This window comes from Hylobates moloch, unplaced genomic scaffold, assembly GCF_009828535.3.
Source record: "Hylobates moloch isolate HMO894 unplaced genomic scaffold, HMol_V3 SCAFFOLD_13, whole genome shotgun sequence".
Lineage (NCBI taxonomy): Eukaryota > Metazoa > Chordata > Mammalia > Primates > Hylobatidae > Hylobates > Hylobates moloch.
Window position 1 is genome coordinate 84,931,667 of NW_026652288.1, and position 20,714 is coordinate 84,952,380.

General features: G+C 31.9%; 1 protein-coding gene and 1 long non-coding RNA gene across 2 annotated transcripts in view; one reads left to right on the forward strand and one right to left on the reverse strand.

Annotated features, from left to right (window-relative positions):
* Positions 1-9,380, reverse strand: part of LOC116481255 (uncharacterized) — a 35,110-nt gene extending 25,730 nt beyond the window's left edge. Inside the window, exon 1 of the long non-coding RNA XR_004251455.1 lies at positions 9,341-9,380. This is a non-coding gene — a long non-coding RNA (uncharacterized LOC116481255). The remainder of the gene's footprint in view (positions 1-9,340) is intronic.
* Positions 1-20,714, forward strand: part of NAALADL2 (N-acetylated alpha-linked acidic dipeptidase like 2) — a 959,155-nt gene that overhangs the window by 399,408 nt on the left and 539,033 nt on the right. The gene's annotated exons all lie outside the window — the stretch shown is intronic.

Consider the following 20,714-nt stretch of genomic DNA (forward strand, 5'->3'; position numbering starts at 1 on the left):
AAAGGGCCAGACATCCAAATGATTTTGTAGTTTCCTACAAATGAAACATTTTCTATGTATTCATCAGATAAGATTTATATTTTAATATAAGTAGAAACTAGTATAGGCAAATGGCTTTTAGATATGTAACTTGACATCTACATATTGTTGTCCCTTATTGGGCCAGTGTATAACTTCAGCACTGCTTAAGTCCATAAAGCATGCTTAGACAGACAAGCCTTTGGAAAGAGCCTGGAGGAAAATGAGAGATAGGAAATGAGAGATGTTATTTGTTTGTACTTTCAAGTAAATTGCTTCTTGCAAATTAGGGAGGAGTAGCATTATTTAAAGAAAAGCAGACTTGATACGCTGAATTTCAAACACAGCTGAATCCAGAAAATAATTACATTTAAAATATTGAGTTAGAGGTTTAGTGAGAAAATATTTATATATATATATTGGTGATTTACAATCAATAGTCAATGAATGGACAATGGGAAGATCAATAAGAAGTCCTCTAGTTTCGGCAGCTAAAGTTAATGCTGAGAAATATTACATTTTGATAAATTATTTTACATGAAGCATTTGCATACTTGTGATATTTGCTTAACTAAAAGTTTCATTTATTCTAGTCTCCTTTTTGTTTCCCTTAAGAACATTTGTTCAATCCAAATGATAGTTGCGGTCAAAAGAATATTGTTTTATTTATTCTAATTATTAGAAACCAACATTTAGTCTACTTTTCTTGCGGTAGAAGTTGGTGGAACTCTATTTTTTGTTTCCCAAAAATAAAATCTGTAGTGCATTTAATTAGTTAGCCTTACAGATATAGGGTGCCTAATGCAACGGGTACAAAAAAGGAAATCAATATTTTTACAGATAAAATATTCATGTTGTATGAGTGAGTGTGTGTGTGTGTGTGTGTGTGTGTGTGTGTGTGAGCTATATGTATGAGCACTGATATGGCCTAATGTAATGTGGCAGTGGGGCCAAAAAGATAGGAAAGAAGAGAAAGACACCTTTCCTATTGAAGCTTTTGATACATCATAATTTTCCCTAGTATGAATGAACTGAAGAAATCTCTTTAAGTGACATTCTATGAATATTTTACATGAAAACAAATCTTTAATTCAGTGTCATGAATGATGTTTTTACATATGATCTGTATAGGAAGGCAGACTTGCCTCTTTTTTTATTAACACAATTTTTGAAGACATTTTATGAACAAAAATAAAAAGCAAACGCTATCTTGGTACTTTAAAATAACATGCTTGTTTACTGAATAATTTAATAAGGCATTTCTTACCTAATTCTCAGAAGTAATTGCAAAAAAAAAAAAAAGTCTCCATCTTTTATGATTCTAAGACTCCAGAGCTTCTCCATTTGTCATGGAAAACATGGTCAGCACTAGAATGCAAAATTGGAAAATAATAGTTCAATGTTTTGAAAGCTAAATCTGCTGCTGTTTTCAAATCAGACTACTTTCCATTTTCCAGTGGCAGAAGTAAATTATTTTTAAATGATTTAAACCAAATATTACTATATCTACAAAAGGTATTTTTTGTTGAGATACCACTTCAAACATGGGTTATAATATAAAGACTTCAGACTGTGTCATTATTCTGCAATTTAGCAAACTTTAAAAAAGTAAATTTAGAGCAAGAATAACTGAATGTTTCAACTTCTATTCCTGTTTTTAAAGTATTTTCCATGGCTTAAAACCAAATAAAAGTGTGTCTGCGAATCTTCAAAGTCTGTCAAGAATTGACTGCATAATTTAGAAGTCGCGCATGTGTTTTGCCTACATGAAAATATAATTTAATTATACTTTTGAACCATTTGAAAATTACGACATCATAGCAAATGGCATCATGTATCAGAAGGTTGATTTTTGCATATTTCTTATTGTAATATAGTTAGCATTCATAATCCCCATGTATGTATACAAAGTTAACAATATTAAGTAAAGGTGCTGAGTGTCTTGTTTTCCTAATTAACTGTTATAACATAAATTAAGCAAAGTAAGATAGCAAGGAAGAGAGAGAGAAAACAGTGATGGAGAGATGAAGAAAAGAAGGGAGGAAGGGAAAGAAACAGCAGCTAATCCCTTCTATACAGTTCGCCCCCTAAAACTATCCATGTTTCAGAAATATTTTCATATATATTATATAGTACTCTAAAATTTGAAACAGTAAGCTCTAGACATATTTTGGTCTAAACTGTTGGGCAATTACTTGGACTTATCAATATAAATGTCTGCTATGGTGCTTTGTGGTAATACTGACCTCTTCTTTCACATTTTGGCTTTTCCCTCTTCCTCTGTATCTGGTTAAAAATGTCCATTTTTCCTCCTGTTGATAGCTTCACAGCCCTTCCAGTCTTCTGTATTGCTATCTGCTCAACTTCTAACTCATTTTAAATAGTGAAATACAGCATTGCAGGATGAAAGAATGGGAGAAACGAACTCAATTTCAAGCTTTTCTACTTCATAGTTATGTGATCATAGAATTATTACTGAACCCCACTGAAGTCACACAAGTTTTTTCTTATTTTTTATTTTTTGGTTTTCAGAATCTCTACATTGATGACAAAAATACTCTCAATTCATAAGGCTGTGTGAAGATTAAATCTGAAAATGCATGCATGATAAATTCTTAATAAATATTTTATATATGAAGCCCTTAATATCTGTATGAGGTTCTAAAGAGAAAGGGCATAAATTTAATAATGGAGAAGTGTGACAGCTCACTCAAACATGCAAAACTAAACTGAAGATAATAATATACTTATTTAACAAATCCATTACAGAAAAAGTATTAGTCTGTCAAGATTGCACCTTTGTGTTATTCAGCACTAAGGATTATGTTGGTGCCATGTAGCATAATTTGATCTTTTGAGTTAAACAGAAAAAAAATTGAAGTCTTCAAATTGTTTTTGTGGAATAAAGCAGATATAAATAAATGAAGCAATTAATGTTAAAAATAAATATAACTTGACTTTAAATTATGGAGAAATATAAATAATGTCATAACAAGGTGGTACCTGCTTTAGATTTTTACATCCTTCAGTGTTTATTTTTATGCATATACTTTTTATTAAGGTGATGAAATTATATAATATTAGGAACACAATATTTTTAAAAATTAGAACTATATTACATTTATAGAATAGTTTTATTCTAATACACGTTTTAATTTATTTTCCAAAGTTGAGATATCATATATGTTCCCAAAAACCGTATCACAAAATTGTGAATATCATGTAATGGCCTACATCATAAAGTTGTAAAAAATAATTGAAATAATATAATACATGTAAGTATTCAATACAATGCCTGGCGCATACTAAACATTCATCAAAAGTCAGCTGACATTTAATTTAATCATATGGAAAGATTTTATCAAGACCTATATTTTCTCCTTGGATTATATTTTCTGAGTGGTTACCATTCTATGGACTCAAAATCTAAATTTTGTCATTTGCTAAATGGTAGAACCCCTGCTCTGTTTGTTTTAAGTTAAAACTCAGGACTTCAAGGTTTAGATTTATTTCAGGAATGGTTATGACATGGAAATTCTAGTTCATTATTTTCTTATGTATTTCAGTTTACAATATCCTAAAACTGACTTTGTGATTTAGCATAGTTACTTTCATTTCTGCATTGATATTTCATAGGTAAGATGGGTGCTTAAGAAACAAACAAATAAATAAACCCTTAATTCTATACCAATAGAGTTTTAAAAGAATTAACTTGAAGTCTAATTATTAGTCACTATATATATATGGCCCTAAGTTCTCACTCATTTTCTCTTTTTGTCTGGCTGTCTCTTGATAAATATTGCTTAATTATTATTACTATCTTGCTTAAGAACACATTGCTAAGGAGCATTAGGCAGCAGTTTGAATTTTACTAATCTGTTACTATAAAATATGTGGAGGCAGAATTAAATTACTTTTGGAAGGAAACATTATTGAAAATTTAATATCTGTTTGGGAAAAAAATACTTCTCCCTAAAACTTTTGTAATTAAAATTATATCTGCACAACATATGTGGTTTTGAAATCAATCAGTCTTATTTTTATAACAAATTAGCCTGTAATAAGCTATACAAACTTAAATCTATACAAACAGACAATATTTTCAATTGAACTTTGAAAACAATATACACTCAATAAAATATTATTTTAATAAGTAACTTCTAATATATGTTAATTTATTATCCTCATAAATATTCATTAAGTTGTTTTTTTAACTGAAAATATATATTTGCTATATTTATGCAAACACTATTGGGATAGGTTTATAGATCATATGTATTATAGTTAAGAATAAAGCTTTTGTAGTTTTAATATTGAGTAGTTAAAAAAAGCCTTTATATTGCAGGTAAAAAAGTTACTTCTTGTTTACTAGACTTGCATTTCAAAATTTCATTAAGTCTATGTAATTTTATTTTGTATATTTTCTCTCATATTTCATTTTAGAATACACTCAGTAATCTCATTTATTTTAAATATCTTATGAATTTTCTTAAATTAATAAATTCATAGTTGCTTGAATATTATAACCATCTAATATCTTAATTATTTAAATATTTTAATCATCTAATATTTAAATTTAAACATAAAACACAAAATTGTAATCAATATTGGAATAATTTTACATTTTAAATCAATTTTTTATTAAAAAATTAGGAAACATTAGATTATATAATCTAGAAATATACATAGTACAATAGAAGACTTAAATTTTGCCTCATATTCATAATTAAGGAAGAACCACCAGAAAATCCTTCAGATAAAGTTATATTTATACTTCAAGATTTAGTTCTAATTTCCCTTTTGTTTCAATCTAAATCTCATTACTTTGTTAGCTTGCTAAAATGACTATTCCCTACCATTCAGTGAAGAGCTAGTGTGCTTGGGCTTCATAAGTAGATAAAATACTCCTATTAAACTTCTTTTATAATTCTTATACAAAGATAATTTTCAGGAAGTTGTAGGGTAAATTTCATCATATATAAACATGAGTCATAGAATGAAATTCAGGAATAACTCTTATAGTTCCAACAAGCCATGCTTGCCTAACATTTTTCCAATACCCACATTAATGATTGTTTTAATATAACTTCTTTGTTTATAATAATAATAGCATATCTGTAATTAAATAATAGTAAACCTGGTGAAGGTATTATGGATATTAAAACACCTGTGATATAATCCAATATTGTATTCCTGTTCTGTTAAAGAGGACACTTTTGATACTTTGCTTTGTCTTACCTTTTGGCTATTATCAAACCTTATTATTGGTTTTATACATTTTAAAAGTTCAAAGCTTTCTTAGCTTTAGAGTAAAACTAGTAAAAAAAAAAAAAAGTGTACTATTTGACCAATTAAAATTCAATTGGCCCTTCTTCCAATTATACTATTAATATAACAGCCAGGCAAGCATTGTTGTAGCTATTTCAAATCTTTCCTTACTGAGAAGTTTTCTGTTCCTTCTACAGAAGGTTATAGGCAAAACATATATAAAAGTATTTTCCTTGTGGTTTTAAGAAAATCTTACTATGACGCACTAAATATGTAGGATTTTTCCTTTGTTTTGAGTGGCTTTATAAATTGTGTACTCTAATTGATTATAAAACATGTAGATCCAATCCAGTTTAAAAATAAGGAGCATACCCTAATAAGGCAAATGGTTAGTTGTAGCCAATTAAGTAATTTATTGTTTTTTTTACCTCCGCATTCAGCTTTATAAAAACTGTCTGTTCACATTGCTAACTCAGAGCTCCCCAAACCTTCTTCAGTTTTGAGTAATGCCGGACTCATAAATCCTTTTATGCTCAAATAAACTCGGTTAAATTTATTTTGTCTAAAGTTTTTCTTTTTAAAAAGACAGTTTATATCAGGATAATACCGATTTAGTATCCTTCACATTGGAAAATGGGTGAGAATATAATATCTGGGGTGATGGGAGTGAGGGCAAAAAGAGGTAACTAGAGACATTCTTTACAGTTCTGACATGAGTGGTCTTCATGTGTACATTTGCATCACGTGTACACGAGAGGTCTCCATGTGTACATTTGTTTATACTTAAAATGAATTTCCAACCTCACATCCCATGAGTAGAGAATCTGAACAATTATATGGGATTTGAGTCCCAGCTCTACTATTTAATTGCTGTAAGTCAGTAGTCAAACTTTTTAAACGTTCTAAGACTTCATTTCATCCTTGTAAAATCAGTATGATAGTGTTGTCTTCATATCACCTAGCCTTTAGTAAATGCTCAATAAACATTTATTATATTGTTATTGTTTTGTAGCCATGGTAAGGAACAGTTTCTACTTTCACTGAAGATGTTTTAAAACATAGTTACTTGAATAAAACGGGCATGCATCACTTAACAAAGGGGATACATTCTCAGAAATGCCTCATTAGATGATTTTGTTGTTGTTGTTGTGCTAGTATCATGGTGTATACTTACACAAACTTAGATGGTGTAGCCTACTGCGTATCTAGTCTATATGGTGTAGCCTATTGCTCCCAGAATACAGTATTGCTGTACTGAATACTGCAGGCAATTATAATATAGTAGTAAGTATTTGTGTATCTAAACATCTCTAAACGTAGAAAAAGTACAGTAAAAATATAATAAAAAAGAAAACCTGGTATACCTGTATACGGCACTTATCATCAGTAGAGCTTGCAGGACTGGAAGTTGCTCTAGGTGTCAGTGAGTGAGTGGTGGGTGAATGTGAAGGCCTAGGACCTTATTAAACACTACTGTAGACTTTATAAACACTTTACAACTAGACTACAGTGTATTTATTTACAAATATTTTTCTTTTTAATAATAAATCTTATGTTACTATAGCTTTTTTACTTTATAAACTTTTTACTTTTTTAAACTTTTCAACTCTTGTAATTAACACTTAGCTTAAAACACATTGCACACCTGACAAAAATATTTTTGTTTATATCCTTGTTCTATAGAAGCCCTTTTCTATTTTTAAAATTTTATTTTATTTTTTATTTTTTAAACTTTTTGGTTAAAAACTAAGAAACACACACACATTAGCCAAGGCCTACACATGGTCAGGATCAGTATCACTGTCTTCCACCTCCATGTCTTGTCCCACTGGAAGTTTTTCAGGGACAGTAACATGCATGGAGCTATCATCTCCTATGATAACAATACCTTCTTCTGAAATGCCTCCTGAAAGACCTGACTTGAGGTTGTTTGACAGTTAACTATTTTAATTTTTTCTTTTTTGAGATCGTCTCCCTCTGTCACCCAGGATGAAATGCAGTGGCATGATCTCAGCTCACTACAACCTCTGCCTCCCAGGTTCAAGCGATCCTCTTGCCTCAGCCTCCCAAGTAGCTAGGATTACAGATGTGTGCCACCATGCCTGACTAATATTTGTATTTTCAGTAGAGATGGGATTTTACCATGTTGACCGGGCCGGTCTTGAACTCCTAGCCTCAAGTAATCCACTCCCCTCAGCCTCCCAAAATGCTGAGATTACAGGTGTGAGCCACAGCACCTGACCAAAATTTATTTTATATATATGTAGGAGAAGCACACTCTAAAGTAGCAAAAATATATATAGTATAGTAAATACACAAACCACTAATATAGTTGATTATTATCAAGTGTGTACATAATTGTACGTGCTATACTTTTATGCAATTGGCAGGGCAGTAGGTTTGTTGACAGCAGTATCACCACAAACATGTAAGTAATATGCTGCACTACGACGTTAGGACACTCTGATGTCACTTGCTGATAGGAAAATTTCAGCTCCGTTATAATCTTACGTGACCGCTGTTGTGTACGGGATCATTCCTTGACCAAAATGTCCTATGCGGAGCCACGACTTTGTCTGTATAACGCTAGTTTACTTTTAGATACATACTCTCAGGTAAACCCTCCTTATCGTCATAAAAATTCCTGTATAAGTAGGATGGTCACTGCTGTATGGTAAGTAACTACTTCTCAGAGAGTTTGAATGTCTTATCCAATGTTGTACATTTATTTTTCAGAGAGCTAGGGCTGTTATTCCAAACCTAGGGCTCTTCATGATCCTCACAGTTTGTTAATATATTTGTGTTTATGAATAAATCTTTAAGATATCTTCTCTCAGTATTAGCACCGTTGTGCCTTCAATCATGGTTCTTTACTACCAAACAAATATGTTTTCAGATTACTTTCACATGGTTCAGAATGAGAAAGATACACAGAGAAAAGAAATGTAAGAAAATTAATAACTGGTGAAGTCAGGTAATAAATATGTGAGAATTTATCAGACTATATTTTTCATTTCTATTAAAATCCTTAAAATAAAATTTTTCAAAATAAATAAGTGTGGGGAAAAAGCAGCCAGGATTCCCAACAACTGCCTGAAAATGCCTCTAACCGTTTTAGCATTAATTTAGCTTATTCGCTTCCCCCATGGGAGCTGATTGAGTGGTTACAATACATGCTTTCAATTTAGACAAGATTTCTCATTTATGTGGAGAGTGTTTCAGTCCACTTCTGCCCTTAGTCAATCAAGCATACTAATCAGAGGATTCAGACCCACCAATTTAGCTGTCCAAAGCCCAACTTGACTTAAGGGGTGAAAAATATCACTTGATATTCTCCCTGCAGAGTATGGTAAAAATCAACTAGTAGGTTGGATATGGTCATTACGGTTAAATCACTCTTCATCCAAACTGACTGATTTTTTATATTTTTATCAGATTACTGACAGCCAGGGTGACATAGCCTCAGGCACCTAAACAAAAGAATGCTGAATGTGAATTGGTGTTGAATTTGTTCCCAACCAGAGTGCTGGTGAAACCATAGGGCAGTTGTATACCGGAGCTCATTTATTATGAGCAAAGAGTTCTCATTAACTTCTCTGGGAAAATGTTGCCATTAAATCTTATCTTGAATGAGAAGAATTTGTAACTTGAAAATGTTTATGAATATTTCATAAGAATCGTCTTAGGGTGCATGCTTGTGTGTGATAGCCTGGCAAAGGTTGACAGATATGTGGAATACTGTAATGACTTGATGGATGCATATGGAATGTTTAATGGAAAAAGTGAAAAGTGCCTGCTGGGCCTCTGTAAACCTCTTCCAGTATAGGACTGATTTTACTGTGCTATCAACAAAATCCTCACAAAAAGAAATAGTTTGTGAGTAAATGAATTGAAAATGACAGGATTATTTTATTGCACTAAATAGGCCTATAAGAAATATGTTTGGGATTAAGGGTTAGATTTTTATTCTGTATTTATTTTTATTAAAACACATTTTAAAAATCCATATATGTATAAAGGAGTTCTTAATGAATAGGCATGCACATTTACTTACTGCTTTGATCTCTCAGAATCCCTGAGGAATTTCACCAAGTTTCACAGTAATGGGGATATGAGTAGCTTGGCAATAGAGCAGCAAAGTCTATGAGAATCGTAACAATATCAAAAAACAAAACAAAAGTTACTGAGTTAATTTTAGAAAGAGAAAGAAAAGGATATATAAAAGTGGAAAAATAATTTTTCCCAAGCATTGTTTATTGGTAGATTATCAAGTTTGGTTTGGTTTGCTCTATTTTAAAATGATAGAATAAATTTAGAAATAGATTTAAAAACAATTGATGGATTAGGAAAACGTGAATTATTTAATTAAGAGTTTTTAAATCTGTTACAAAAAAAGCCTGAGAAGAAAGTCAAGCACAGTCTTCATGCACATGAAAGAGTATTTGTGGGTTATAAAATTAGGACCTTTTCCAATCTTTGCAAATGTTAACTATAAAATAGGCACTTAGGCCGGGTGCGGTGGCTCACATCTGTAATCCCAGCACTTTGGCAGGCCGAGGTGGGCGGATCACCTGAGGTCAGGAGCTCGAGACCAGCCTGGCCAAGATGGTGAAACCCCATTTCTACTAAAAATATAAAAATTAGCTGGGCGTGGTGGCACCCGCCTGTAATCCCAGCTACTCAGGAAGCTGAGGCAGGACAATCACTTGAACTCGGGAGGCAGAGGTTGCAGTGAGCCAAGGTCGTGCCACTGCACTCCTGCCTGGGTGACAGAGTGAGACTTCGTCTCAAAAAGAATTAAATTAAATTAAATTGAAAAGCAGCCACTTAAATTGTGCAAAGTATATTAAGATTACCCATAAATAATCTTATAAAATGAGACTGATTAAATACTGGGAAAACTTCCAAAGATGGCTGTCCCTGTCTGTTTTTAGAAATTCTAGAATATCTAATGAATTATATAGTATTTCCTGATTCCTTTTAAAATTAATTAGGTATGTTTAGTATATGTTGCATACTAGCCATCCACTCTTCTCTTTAGATCATGTTAGCCCCTGGTAAGAAAACTTCCAAACAAAAAGTAAGAAACCCAGAACGTCACCACATATTAGTGATGGTTTTGTGACCTAAGAGACTAAGGAATTTGTCATTTTTAGATATTGATGGACTAATTCAATTCGTTCCAGTAAGAGAGAAGATGTTGGACATTTTCATTTAACTTACAGCAAATTCTATACTTTTTAAAAAATCTGCTCCAGAAATGCATCTGTCTAACAAGCATCTTTATTTAAAAGAAAAAAAGACAATTTTGTTGGTATTTTGTTAAGAAAATGAGTTTATCATATTAAACTTCCAAGAAAATTATGTGAAGTAAGTATTATTCTTTATTATAAAAATGAGGACTGTGTAGGTCTCAAGGAATCTTTGTGACAGAGTTAAGATTAATTCGTTTAGTGGATCTGATTACCATAGACCCTGATTTCTGTTAATAGCCATGTTTATCATCTTAATGTGAAATTGGCTTTAAGCAATTTATTCAATCACACAAAGGTATGATGCATTGAACCGGCTACATTTGACATCAGATAAATAACTGAGGTTTGAGAGTCTCACTTATGCTATAATATGTCATTCCAGGTACAGCCCTCTCTATCCCACAAAATAATTTAAATTATTATTTTTTAATGTAGACAATATATTTGGAAAGATTTGAAAATCATATAATATACTTCCCATTTCTCATATCAAATGAGATAATTCTAGGTCTACAAAAACCTGAAGCTGTAGGTTATCTAATCTGTTATCTTGGGTTATTTATCTGACTGAAGGAAAGGAACTGGTATTTTACTTTTAAGTATAACCTTTTCTAACAGAAGGGAAAATCAAAGATTAAAATAGTTGTAGAAAAAGTAAATATAATTATGGCAATATAGCAATAACGTATTAATGGCAATAATAACATGCAGATAAATTACAAATCAAGATAAAAGGAACAAAATCAGATTTATATTTAATCTTGAGTGTTTTTCATTGATGTACTAAATATTTAGTCCGTTTAAAATCAAGGTTATGTAATTTTAGAGTCCTATTTAATGATTTTAATATATGTTTCATTTCTAATTGCAAAACATTAGGTTTCATGGAAGCAACATTATTTATAATTTGCCTGTAGGTTTATGAATATATATGAACACGAATGCTTATTGTAGGTTGCAATATAAGTGTTTGATAGAATGCTGCAGTTATTTGTGTATTTATGTTCTCTCACAATTTATCTCCACACATATGCCTATAGACATGACAAATTGACCTTCCTTGTTCACCAGATATTAATTTGGTAGCATATTTGCAAGTAACCAAGGTAATTTATCTTTCTATAAGTATTTCATTTTAAAGTGTTCTATTATAATAAAAATGTCTTATTCCAAACCAATGCCAAGGATTTTTCAATTGCTACTCTAGGTTACCTTCCATGTTAGAATCTTCTATTCTTCATTCATTTAGTAAAGATTATCAACAAAGTTTATATATTATACATTCTTAAATTTAATACTAGAAATTAAATACTTAAATACTTTAATTCTTTGATTTTAAGATAATAAAAAGGTAAAACTTGCAAAACTCAAATTGTTGTTTAAGGAAATAGAAAAAAAATTGACAATTTATTCTCTCTTTCAACCCTAATGTAAGAGTATTTCATAAAGAATATGTGTGTGCGTGTGCATGTGTGTGTGTGTGTGTGTGTGTGTGTGTGAAGAAATTATATTTTAATGACATTTTGTTTTGGATATACATCTATTATGGATAAATAGGTGTTTTTTATTATTTTCTCCTTTTTGCATTTTGGTTTATTCAAAGTAATTTACAAAAGAACATGCATTGCTGTTAGAGTTTTTAAATTTTTTAACAAATTACAATTGTTAAGTTTCTTAAATAATAGACATTTCTTTGTTTTTTTCAATGTTTTAAGTAAACTGTTTTTTTGATTAATGCAGTTAAGTAGAAATGTTTCACAAAATATGAATAATAGCATATAATTTTGTATTAATCTGTTCTCATACTGCTAATAAAGAAAAGACTGGGTAATTTATTTATAAAAGGGGTTTAATTGACTCACAGTTCCATGTGGCTGGGGAGGCCTCACAATCAAGGCAGATGGCGAAGGGGAAGCAAGACAGGTCTTTGTGGCAGCAGGCAAGAAGGTGTGTGCAGGGGAATTGCCCTTTCATAAAACAGTCAGATCTCACGAGACTTATTCATTATCATGAGAACAGCACGGAAAAACCCCACGTCCGTAGTATAATTACCTCCCAAAGGCTTCCTCCCACGACACGTGGGGATTATTACAATTCAAGGGGAGATTTGAACAAACCATATCACGTTACAACAAAAAACTACCTGACAGTAAAATAAATATATATTACATAGACAGTCTTTTAAATTTCAAACTTCAATGTCAGTCAACTATTCAGCAGCTAAATAGTCAAATTTCAAAACATTAGTGAGCTATGTGAACTTCTTTATTTTGTTTTAACGTGCCCCAGTTTGCTTCTTCCTTTTAGGATAGTCAGCCTATCAAAATTAACCAGTGAGAAAAGGGAACCTAGTGCTCAATGGCTTGGACTCTGGAATCAGTCATTTTGAGTCTTTAATCATTTCTCCACCTATGACCTTAAGAAAATTACTCCACCTACAAGTTCATTTATTCCTTTGTAAAATTAATATAAAAATATTTTCCGGCCGGGCGCGGTGGCTCACGCCTGTAATCCTGGCACTTTGGGAGGCCGAGGCGGGCGGATCATGAGGTCAGGAGATTGAGACCATCCTGGCTAACACGGTGAAACCCCGTTTCTACTAAAAGTACAAAAAATTAGCCGGGCGTGGTGGCGGGCGCCTGTAGTCCCAGCTACTCTGGAGGCTGAGGCAGGAGAATGGCCTGAACCTGGGAGGCAGAGCTTGCAGTGAGCCGAGATTGCGCCACTGTACTCCAGCCTGGGCGACAGAGCAAGACTCCATCTCAAAAAAAAAAAACAAAACAATATTTTCCACAAAGTGTTCAGTAAGTGAATTGAAGGTGTGCTACCTCTTCAAGATAACAGAAGCCCTTTGTCTCAAGCAAGGGTAGGTGAACTGGGCCCATATTTTTTACATATTTAGAGTTATATTTTCATTTTATTGACATAGTTATTCTTTTCCTGCTCTTGAAGATACTTTACAAAAAGGCATTATTCCCTTAATTGAGAAAAAAAACTTGTCAGGAAGACAAATACTACAAAGTAAACCCTCATGAACTATAAGAGGTATAACGTGAAACACCAGCTATTTCTGACTCATTATTTCACCTTATTATCTCAATTGTTCTTCAGTGCTCATGTACTTTTTACTGACTAAAGTTACCTCTGCATTTTGGTGGTAGTAAAGATATGTTGGCACTGTAGAAGTTTTTCTAGTAGCATAAGATAGCCAGAGTAAAATGGGAGGTAGAAATAAAATGTGAAAATCAAAGACCAATTCCAATTTTATTTAAATAGATATTTGCCCATTAAAGACATACAAAAAGTAAACCCAGACAATTTCTAAAAACGTCCATCCTAATAGCTTGATAAAGAATATATATTCATATAGAATAAGTGACTTTCTTAATGTTTTTAGGATGATCTTAAGATTCTTAAAAATTAATACTGTTTTTTCTTATGTATTTTCAGAAAACTAAACTCTCACATGGCCTTTTCATTTATGCACATCTGGACCATTTTCTGTAGTTGGGCAGGCCATGCAGTTTATACCTTATAGGGCAACATTCACGACATAGACATCAGAAATTTGTGTATTTTTAACAACCATTTACGGGCAGATGGCAGTAAACTGTCTCCTTGTAACAAAATCACTATATTATGACACTTTTTAGCCAGGTGGAAGTCAAGTGTCTTGAGGACACTTGTCTTATATGTACCTCTTGCCCATATGGTGTCTTTATGCATATTAGTAAGAGCTCAAAATTTAACCAATATAAAATTTTGACATTTTCTAACCCTAAAATGCGAAGATCAAATAAGGCAATGCATGAAAATTCTAAGTACTGTCTATACCCAGGCATCCAACAAAAAAATTAGTACTCATTTTATTATTATTAATATAATAATTATAATAAGTTTAAGCTTTATAATAATGATAGCAAGAAAATTCCTAAAACTATTTCCTTTTCTAAAATTCATGACCGTAACCTTATTAACCACCAGAAGTTACACCACCATGGCACTTTCATGATATAAATCATTTTAATGTTTTTTCTTCAGTCATAACAACAAATTTCTACAAAACTATATCCACATGAAAAAATGGCCTATTTTTAATAAAAATTATACCCTAATGAAGATATTAACATTTATTAAACAAATTTCTATAAGCTAAGTATACATAAGAACATCATGAAGTAAAATACAATTATGATAAAGTACTTTTCATCTATTATTTAAACAGAATTAATCAATCCATTTCCGAGTTTATTCAACTCCGAAGGTCGCCATTTCTCTTTGTGGTACAATTAAAAAATAATTCTTGCTCTAAAAAGGCTTTTGTCGCTTTGCAAACAGGTTCAAATGATTCTCTTGCCTGCCTCAGCCTCCCAAGTAGCTGGACTACAGGCATGTGCCACCACGCCTGGCTAGTTTTTTGTATTTTTACTAGAGACTGGTTTTCACCATATTAGCCAGGATGGTCTCGATCTCCTGACCTTATGATCTGCCCACCTAGGCCTCCCAAAGTGCTGGGATTACAGGTGTGGGCCACCACACCCAACCTGCAAATGTATTTCTAATCCCATAGCTTTCAGCAGCTTGTGGCAAGAAAGTAATTTTCACAAGTCATGTGAAAATCACTAAGCAGATGTGAAAACCTTTCAAATAATTGTAATTATACTACTACCTTTATAATTATAGTAGATAGAAATAGAACTTCTGTAAATATATACATTCTTATTTGTTTTTTAAATTTTCTTTAAGATGAGATCCATTGCTTTCATTTTTCAGTCTTAATAGTGCAATCAAACTAATTTGACTAATCCCATTAGTCACCAACTCACTTCACCTTACCAACTAATCCCATTCTCAATTCCAGAGGCAAAAAAATATGCTAACTATTAACAGCTGGACTTAATTCTAGTCAAGAGATGTTGTCAACATCCTTATGGTAACTCCTAGCAGAAAACACTGATAATTGAACAAAATAAAACTTACAATATGCTCATTCAGAGGCCAAGAGTATAGAAATATTGAAGCCAATATATTTTAATATATTTATTAAATTGTCTGGGTTTACTTTTTGTATGTCTTTAATAGGCAAATATATGTTTAAATAAAATTGGAATTGGCCTTTGATTTTCACATTTTATTTCTAGCCCCATTGCACTCTGGCTATGTTATGATACTAGAAAAACTTCTACAGTGCCAACATATCTTTACTACCCATATATGGGTACCACATACTAAAATTTTTGTTTGTTAAGATTTTAGCTCTGTTGTGTCAACAAGTGCTCATGTTTTGACTAATGTATCTGATAACGAGCAATAAACTGTATCATGAGATTATCATAAATACTTAGTTCCTAATTTATTCATTTTTTTTCTTCCTGAAAGCTGCCAGGTAATAGTAATGCTGTGGATCTAAAAACAAATACAGGACAGCGAAGGATTGTGACCAATCTGTTAATGTAGTTCAATGGCCAAACATCCAGAGATACAAGTGTCTTCATCTGGTAGTCTTTTATTTTCCAGTATAACCTTCATCCAACAACCAAATTTATCTTTTCTTAACATAAACCTTATTGTATCAAGCCATACTTAAAACTCTTCAATGGATTTTTCTATGAGTAGACCATTTGGTCTTTATTGATCATACAGACAAAAATGCTTAGAATTATTTATGAATCCTTAAATAATCTGAGATTGCATAATTAATCTTGTATAACTTCACTTCTTAGCTTCTAAAATATACCATTTACCCTCCTATCTCAGAACATTTATCATTCTAGTTTACTTGGATCTTTCTTCTTTTCCTACTCAAATTCGGTTCTAACTACAGATCACTTACTGTTACTTTCTTAGACAATGCTTCCCTGATCCCACAGAATATTTCAAGCCTCCTGCATAAATGCTGCATAGTCCCCTTTTCCTTAATAAATATCTCAGTTTATAATTTAATGCATTTGTGTAGTCTCACCTACTCAGGAGGCTGGGGCAGGAGAATGGAGTGAACCTGGGAGGCGGAGCTTGCAGTGAGCTGAGATCGTGCCACTGCACTCCAGCCTGGGCGAAAAAGCGAGACTCCGTCTCAAAAAAAAAAAAAAAAAATTAATAATAATAATAGTAATAATTTAAAGCATTTGTGTGATATTATTTGGTATATGAATTCCCTACTACATTATAAATTCATAAAGGAAGAGGTGTTGTTCATTCTTCTCCACTATTATATCTTCAGCTCTTAGCACCATGCAGTCCTTGATACATAGTAGGTGTGTCTCAAAAATTGTATGTTAAATGAGTTAATAACTTAATGGATGCATCTAGTTGCATCTAGTTAATATACCAGAGAGAAATGCCAAACCTAATGTCTATTTTCCACTCTAAAACTGCTTCCTATTTGTTAACTGAGTAGCCAGGTCTAACCACGTTATTTGAAGTTCAAAAGAACAAGAGGAATCTTAGCCAGTGTTTGATTAGGCAAACACTCACCATAGTGATTTTAAAATTAGAAATTTTTCCATGGTGTGTCAACTTTTTGGATGATTTGCAGCTCTTTATTTTTCCTTTTTTGCTTTTAAAGTGTTCCTTATAAAAAGTTCTTTTCTGGTGAGAAAGTGACTTTGGACTCTACCAGTTGGCATACTTACGTGATATGATTTAAATGCATTCCTTTCCACAAACCTATTTTTAAGGTAGGTAGCATTATGTTCACTGTGCAGGTCTGTAAACTGAGGGAGGGCTTCAGTGGTTAATTATATTGCAATTGCACTGTTTAATAAGTGGCAGAACTTAGAGAGTTGGAATCCAGGACTTGAAAATGCATGCTTTTTCTTATTCCAAGTTGTAGCGATTCCATCTATGTATCCAGAGAAACTTATGAAATACTTATCTGTAGGACTATCGCATTACAATGCAACTTCCCTAAAAGTAAGATTATATTTTTGTTGTGCTATTTGGTGTAATAGGTCTACATTCTAGATGAGGTGAGTATACATTTTTTTTCTCTTTCAAAAGTTCACTTTGTGTATCCTTCATTTCAGAAGAGTTTATTTTCAAGCATGTGCAAATCTACCAGAGCAATTAGAGCTATATTTTGTTCAAAGAAGTAGATGGAACACCAGACTTACTCCCTACAAGTAATGCGCCTGACAGTGACAAGTCAGATGCAAAAGGAACTCTCAAACTTGGATTCATTTTATATGGGACCCTAGGGCAAGTGGGTATTTAATCTAGACTAACTGAAGACATTTATCCTTATCATTGCCAAGGTACTTATTGAAATTTCTAAAATATTCTAGCAACGGCTCTAGGAAAAGAAAACCCGTCCTACCATCTGAAAGGATTTACTGCTCGTGATTCTGCCTGAAAGATAAACCACCTTAGTGTGGATTTTAATGACAGTTTTCATTTTGGATTCACATGTGTAGTGCTGATGCTTTGGGTTGAAAATATACCTTTAATTAAAAACATAAGAGGTATTTTTTTAAAAAAAAATCTCCATGCGGTCTAAAACGCATAGTAAATCTGTAGCTTGAATTTTATTCTAGGCATAAAATCATATATTATGTCTCTTTAAAACCACATACTTTAATTCCTAGTTTAAACCATCTGGGCTTTTTTTATGGCAGTGGATATTACATACTATTTAATTTCTTCCTGAAATTTGAAGTGGGAGGAATGATCTAGAGTGATAATGTCAGGAAGGCCAGCATGATTTTTAAAAAATGGTTCTGAATTTCACAAAGATCGCTGAATAAGATCCTTTTCATATTAGTGTGTGTGTGTGTGTGTGTGTGTGTGTGTATGTATTATTAATAAAGATGTAAACTACAGGCTGCACTGAAGAAAAATATATGGCTATGGGAATTATTCACTGAATAGATAAGCACTTCGCTAGAATTTTAGAAGCAAAAATGCCATGCAAATTTATGTTAAGAAATTGTGTGAATAGGATTTTCTCTTTTCTTTCTTGATGGAATAAATAAACTGGAAAGTTGTCTTTTTCTTTCACTCCATTTTAAAAAAACAGTTTTAAATATACCCTTAGATTTAGAGAAGATCCTGGGAAACAGCACCCACATTCGTCTATTTATTTCTTGGTAGGCATCTGATCTTCCTGGAACTCAAAAGATAAGGAATTTCTGTTTCTTCTTGCCATTCCACTAGCTATCCAAGTTTCTATTCTTTCTAGTTCTTCAATTTTATGTCGATTTCCTTTTCCTCAATAATCATTTCCTCCATTTACACCTTTGATTTAAATGTGTCCTAGTTTTTTTAAAATAAAAAGTCTATTTGGAAAGACCAAGGTGAAGGAAGTTTGCTGCCCCTCCTTCCCTTACCAAAATCCATAAAACCATTAAAGATTTTATCAAGAAATTAATATACTCATAAAAAAGGTTTAATGTTGTTAGTTGGTGATTAACCTCCTCAACTACATCATACATTCATAGTAAACTGTGTTTGGAAGAAATCCTATCGCACCCTGCTAGGAGATAATGAGAGAATTAGATTAGGCAGGTTGTTGCATCTCAGCAAAAGCTATTGGAGATGCTGCTTGGAGTACATATTGTTACCACTGAATAATTATGATCACTTGCTTCAGAATCTTCCTATGAGATGGAAAAATAACCTGTGTTTAAGAGACTCAATTTTTTCTTTCCTGTTCCTGATATGCTTAAATACATTCCGCCACATGAACACACGGTGTATAATCAAAGCTTAGCAAAGTACATAGGAGGCCCTTCATAAATGTTGGCTGAAACAATGAATAGATGTCTGTTCCCCACCAAACAGGGAGTTTTGAATCATTTTTGTTGACTTTTTTGACCACTTTTAATCTTTTTATCCTGATGCTACATCAGCGTATAGGTTTAAATGAAAATAAGCAATTTTAATCTGTTTTCTTTACACTGGTGAAGAAAAATGTCTCTCCATTAGCTCTGGGAGCTCTGGGCCCACACCAACCCTCTTCCATTAGAATCTTCATTTTAATAAGTTCCCCAGGTCATTGATGTGCACATTAACATTTGAGATGCAGTGAATCTCAGTTTTGTTTTTCTTTAGAATTTATATAATACTAACATAATTCAAACTTTAAATGTGTGTATATATATATGTATATAAAATGGATTGGTAATTGTCACTTATTTTATTTAAATTAACTCAATATATTTAGTTATTTTTTAGAACTTCTTTTCTAACACTATCTTCCGTCCATAATCCTAGCTTTATAAACCAATCTTAAATAATTTTACATGGTATATATTTTTGTGTTACTTTCCTTAGAAAATTCTTAAAAGTTTTTATTGCAAGTTAAGGTTTAATTGCCTCTTATAGTGATATTTTTCATGTATAAGATTCTTAAAGTAAGCCATTAACTCTCTCACTTTTTCATATCATTTGTTTAGATAATAGGCTAAAACACCTTTGCAATGTGTATATTTTTATGTTTATCACTTTATCCAAATTTATTGATCAATTTGATAAACCTCACATTTTAAAAAATATTAAAACTGATTTTCAGTAAGACAGTATATATACATGCTCAAACTCTTTTGTGTATCTGTACCAGTGAGTTATTTTCCAGTTGAACACCTGTATGCTTTAGAAGCCTCCAACATTATCAGACTTCATGTAAATACATGTAAATACATACATAATGTGTGTGATTAAATTTTTTTCTAGAATTTGAGTTTTCAAATTCCTTCAAGAAGGCTTCATTTATTCTTGTGAATATTTCAATATTGCTTATACAAAGTATCTTATGAATATTTCAATTTTGTTTATATAAAGAATATTTTTCTATTCTTCTTTCCCAAATATTTTCTATTTCATTTCCCATCTGGAATGCTCAATCTCTTCTCTGTCACTTAACAAAATACTTTATGAGTTATTTTAAGATTCACTTCTCAAGACTTCCCTAACTATTTAAGCTGACTTGGATCTTTTATTTAAAATTCAGCTGTTCTCATGTTTTGTTATTATTTCACACATATTATTTGCATCTCTACAAGATGAGTTAATATAGGGATCATGTTTTATACTTCACCAAAATTAAGGAATGATTAGTTACCTAAAATTCCCCTTAAAATATTTTATGATTGAATTATTTTATAATATAATAAATACTACCACATAGTAAAAATTTAATGTTTTACAAATGAATAAATAAATGAAATGACTGAAACA